Genomic DNA, 6,000 nt, shown 5'->3' with positions numbered 1-6,000 from the left:
TGGATTGGATAATGGACTTATAATTCAAGAAAACTAAGTATATTTAGATTTAAAAATTTACCTCCAAATAATAATTCAGAAAAAATTAAAAAGATATATATGAATCTAAAATTATTCATTATTTGAAGAGTAATCCCCGTAAATGATTTTTGAGTATCTTTATAAATATTTTTGAATTTTTTTATCTATTATATCTAACATTTATCTTATCTTTAAATTTTAAATTTCAATGTTCCAACTACTTTCTGAAGTTTATAAGTCTTGAGGTTTGATTTTTATGACTAAGAAATAAAAGAATAAAATTATAAAATCTCTAACATAGAATAAAATAATACAAAAAATATTGTGCTACTTTTGGGATTTTTAAAATTTTCTATTAGGTATTTATTTTTACGTAACATATACACTTTTAGTTTATTATTTAAAATGTGAGTAGATAATAAGAGAAATTCTTATCAGAATGGATAAATATTATTATTGAAACTATCAGCATTTGAAAAGGCACAGTCAAGATTATTTTGTTTTTTTTTTTTTTGTTTTAAAAGAAGTTAATAAGTTTTGAATTGGTTCTAATAAAATTTTTGGATAACCGAATTATAACTCAAGAAAATTAAGATTACTTAGTTATAAAAATTTACAATCGATTAAATTTCACTTTAATTTCAGTTCCATTATTTATGAAATGTTCGTGCATCAAGGGAATCTCTTCGTTGCATCCATGGACTTAAGGAGGGTTTATTTGTGTGTCATCCACCCGTTGGAAATGCCAACCTCTGAAAGACATGACTATTCATTTTCTTAACAATATCAAGGGATACAAGGAGTCTATTGTGAACAATAAGGAGTATTTCCACATAGATTGGCTTAGGGTTGGTAGCACGGAACTAGGTGGGTCAACCTGAAAGGGTCACATCAATCAATTTTGGTTCCCACGCTTCACTCAAGGGATCTCTATAAAATCAAATCTTAGCTGAACTAAGTGGGGAACACACAAGCTAAAGGACGCCTAACCCCGGTACTCCTACCAATTACGAAAGGCATACATTAGCCTCAAACAGCAAATGGCGGGAATGGACGACTATGAGCATCAGTTGGAAGACTCCCACGATCCTGACACCAATGATGCGTAAGTAACGTTTTTTTTCCTGTAAATTGCTTCTCCGATGTTGGTATTCAGAATCTAACATCTTCTTCATCCCTAATCGGGTAGTCAAAATATTGTCTTTCTTCATGTTTATGGAGTTTGTGTTTTTTACTAACAATGTACACCTTGTCTTCCAGTGTTGTACCCACGATAGATATGGTAACCGTCCGAAGCATCTCGGTCGGAGATGGAACGTCGACGCTTAATCTAGAGCTAACGATGAACGTGGTACGAATGATGCTTCCCTTTATCGTTGCATCCTCTGAACTTTTTTCGAAACGCTAGGTGGTTATTTTGTTTTGTTAACTCGATTTTGGGTACAGAGCGCTAATGATGGTTAGGGAGAAAACCTAACTGAAGATCCGAAGCCCCAACATGATGGACTACTTCTCCTCGCAGTGAAGCTGCTGGAGGTACGTATGTAAATTAATTTTTGAAGAAGCATTAATCACACTATCTATGAAGAGACATTCATGAAATGTGCCTGGGTTTGGAACAAAGGCAGCACCTTTTGAAACAAATATAACACATGCCCTGTGTTGCTGAACATGTGGTGATCCTTTTTTCGTGCACACCATTTTGTTTCAATTGTTTGACCTAAGCAACAAATTTTATCCACGTCACCATGTCTTACCAAACCCACCTTTTACCCTTTGTTACATGACGGTTAGGTTCATAACTACTACTGAAATGTGATATTCTTTGTTTTTTGTGTTTTGTGGTTTGTTGACTGAGTCCACAGAAGATAGATGCTCGGACAGTAGCTTTGGAGGATTGCATCTCCGCACTGGAGCGACCCATGTACCAGACAGGTAAGTCCGTTACTGAGATCCAGTCACTACTGACCACCCAAGGGGGGAGTCCAAATGCAGGTGCCACTATATCATCCACACCTGCCGCGATAATGGCTAGTGATGGTAACCTCGTGGCTGAAACCAACATACCAGCGCAAAGGCAAAGTAGAGCAGCAGTTAATAAGGATATTGGATCACTAGCAGAAACACAGAAAAGCTTGGAGAAAGGAAAGGGGTTGGACCTGTCGAATGTTATTTCATCGCTAGACATAATCGTGCCAAACTCTCTCAGTTTTGAAGACAACGTCATCATTGATGAGGCACTGTCAACTCCTCGCCCTACTAAGGGCACGAACACTTTAGGCTTGCCAAAGCGAACCCTTGCGCAGTACTGGTGCTCTGGTGTGGCTAAAAGGACCACCAACTCTGGGACCATTACACATGACTCAGTTGACAGTGTTTGTGAAAAAGTAAGTTACAGCCTTCCTAGCTTAACTAACAGCCTTCGTTTATCTTTTAAATAAATTGCTAACACAGATTACCTGTGCTGTGCAGATTTTTAGGGACCTACCCAGCATGTCTAAGCTTGAGTGCACAACAAAAGTGTGTGAGATGTTCTCTCTGCCTGAAACATGCCGCATTCCATTGAAAATTCCAAAATTGGAAACAATTGACTCTAACCATATGCCCGGGGACGAACAGCTGGACAGTAGGAAGCTCGCAACCACTCTGCAGAATTGCCAGGCGAATCTTATTGGTTCTTCTTTAGGGGGTGGGAGTACATTCAAACCGTATGGAATGGTGAACGTTATGGATTCTCCCGTGCTATTAATTCCACTGGCAAGCATTCCAACCACTCAATGCTTAATATATAAGTCATTACGCATTTAATTTCCTAGTACCATATTTGAAGTGACGAGCTAACATTGCATTGGCTTTTTGTTCAGGGATTCCAAATGGTTTTTAGGCCAACCGTCCACATGGACCTCACAGTTGATGAATGCAAGATGGCCGCTTACATATATGGAAAAAATGATCAATATTTGTAGGGATAATTTGTCGTTATTCTTATCTTTAGAATGCCTCTTATATTTATTCGTAGATAACGCGATAATGGATCTGATTATTGTTTCCTGAATACCAGGGAAATGTTGTTCAAGTTCTCAACACTGGAAGTCCCAAGAGCAGGATTCCACTCCTTATCGCCGGTTTATATGCCCAATGTTGACGTGAGTTGCATCCGACCTTGCCTTACATATAAGAAATATAAAATAGATAAGATCGCTAACACATTTGTTTTCCTTTGTGCACATATTATGAACATAATCCTTATGAGCGCGTCCATGAGAGCCTGCTGCGTTCTGCCACCTCGTGTTTGGTAGACACCTTCCGTCTTTGCCGAGGATGTCCTAGCTATGAGGCCCTTCGAGGTCATTAGAAGAAAATACATGAACAGATGGATGCCGGCAACAAGTCGTCTAGAACATGTTGTTAATGTGACCATTCACTCCACATTTGCACCTTTTTCATTGAGGTTATGACCTATGATTGATCTTTCTGTATTTACAGGTTTGGTCCCAGTGTGCGAACCAACATACACATGGTTCCTGATGGTCATGGACGTTAAGCATGGTAGGGTGTACTGTCTAGATGTGACAAGAGCGCCGGAGCACACGGAGCGAAGGGAACGCAACATGCAGACCATTGTGAGTGTAATCGAATTTGCACAACATTTTACCTCCATGAAATAATCCATAAGTTTTACAGTTCTGAATGCGATAATCATTTGGTTCCTTGTGACAATTCCGCTTTTCTTGCATGCAGCTACTAATGCTCGGCCAATTTTTCAAATTGGAAGGTAACATGCTGAGCTTTTCCCATGTTAGTTCTGATCCAACCACTTGGGGACCAATTAAGTATCCTGATGGAGTCCCAAGTTACCCGGAATGGTAATTCTTTATTTTTAACGTCTCATCTGTCGAAGCCGAAAGCAATTGTGATTGAAATGCCAAGTTCCGATTTTGCAGTAACGATTCATGTCTGTGGATTTTGAACTGGATCCAAACAGAGGGAAAATTCAAAGTTTCCAACCTTCCTTGGCAGGTTCGTGATGCCTTATTTTACCATGTTGTGTCTCTATTAAGGATTGAATGAATTTTGACCGTTTCCGTTCGTTACAAGCAGATGGACCGGCTGAAATTAAGAATGAAAACCGCAACGAAGATTGTTCTATTGGATTGTAATGAGGTCAGGGAAACAGTGGTGTCGAAGGTAGACGCAGCGTGGAGGAAGCTTATTCGCATTAAGGAGTGAAACACTTTCCACATTTGGGCAAAAGATAGAACTCTGGAGTATTTTGTTATAGATAACCGTTTGATATTATTCCTGGAAACTGTTTTTCGTAGTAGAAATCGTTTTAGTCGTGTCGTTAAGTTCTATTGGTATAGTGTAGTATATGTATGTCTGCTTCTATATGTGTAGGATGGCCAATTTTGTGTGTGGATGCTAGTGGTCCTGTCGACAGACTAGAGCACAATATCCACACCCCCTAAGTTACGCCAACTGTCATTGAAAGGGGGTATATGGCCAATACGAATTTGTACCCAGGTTGTTGCATTTTGCTTGGCCTTGATGGCATATATGTTTGGCTTCTTTTGCCTGGAAAACTATGTGAAGCATATGAAGTTTATTAATGAATGAAGTTATTGCTAGCTTAAAATTAATAGCAGGACCTGTCTCCACTTTCCGTTTGTTACATGGTGATTGAACATGAAAATGGATAAAAACTTTCAATTGATTTTGGTCATGTTAATTAGGATAACCTATAAGAATGATATCCAATTGTTGCTATAGAATCTGTGCAGCATTATTATGGTATAAAATGAAAATCATAAGTATCGTTTGGGAATAAAATTTAGGTGTAATTTTAAATTTTAAAGTACTTCGTTGAGATTAAGAACTTGTTTATTGTGTTAGAACCTAAAACTTGTTTGTAAAAAATTCTAAAATTTCCATGCGTTCATTTTTAGAAGACAGAATATTTAGCAGTATTAATTATATCATTAATATTTAGGAAACAATCAAGATTAGTTAACTTTCTAATAACGATAGATTATTTAGTTTAATGTTAATTATTTATTACTAAACTAATAATATCATTTAAATATAACGAATATTTATTTATATATGATTAATAGAATTATTCATTAAATTCAAGATATCTAAGATTAAAGATTTTTTGTTCTCATAAAGAAAAAAAATTCTTAAATTTCAATTTAATTGCTTTGAAACTAAAGACTATTGTAAAATTTAACAATAATGAATTCTCTTGGGACAATTCACACGCTTTTGGATTTAGCGAACATTTGATAAGGCTAACAGTGTTGAAGGGGATTGATTATTTCTAAATCTTAGGAAAATCAATTTTGCAAACCAATTAAATTAAGACTTAAGATTAATTATGGTTTACGAAAAGAAAAAATTTTTAATATTAGAAAATTTACATTTAATGAATTGTTTTATTATACATGTATAATAACATCATTGTTTACATTACCAAAATCAATAGATTCATGCATCAATTCTCAACGCAGAAGGTCAAAATCATTGGGTAACTGCAGAGAAAATCCAACTAATCAGCATAATCCCGTCGATATTGGAATTTATAATTCGAATCCAGGAGGGAGCTTGTCTTCTTACCAATAAAAGGGAGTAGGAGCAGAGTCTAACATTGTAGTCATTAAATAACATAGAAATTAGAGTTAGCAGTTTATTAATAACAATATCCCGATATGCATACATAAGTACTGAGATAAAAAGCAGTTTCAGCCTAACATGTTCTCTTGAACATCATACTTGGAGTAACAGCTCACAACTCAGTCGACCGTCGTCAGGCGTCTCCATGCGAAAATTTTTCCCATATGTCGCTTCCGGCTTCACATGGATTTTCAGGCTGCGATTTATCTGGGACGACGATGGGTACCTGTTGCATTAACAAGAACGTCAAACCACACACCTGTTAACACCAACATAATGCAATGATAACTGATGGAATTGCAGCAT

The sequence above is a fragment of the Arachis ipaensis genome, chromosome B06, assembly GCF_000816755.2.
Source record: "Arachis ipaensis cultivar K30076 chromosome B06, Araip1.1, whole genome shotgun sequence".
NCBI lineage: Eukaryota > Viridiplantae > Streptophyta > Magnoliopsida > Fabales > Fabaceae > Arachis > Arachis ipaensis.
The sequence above is the reverse complement of the archived record's forward strand: the minus strand, read 5'-3'. Positions refer to the sequence as shown.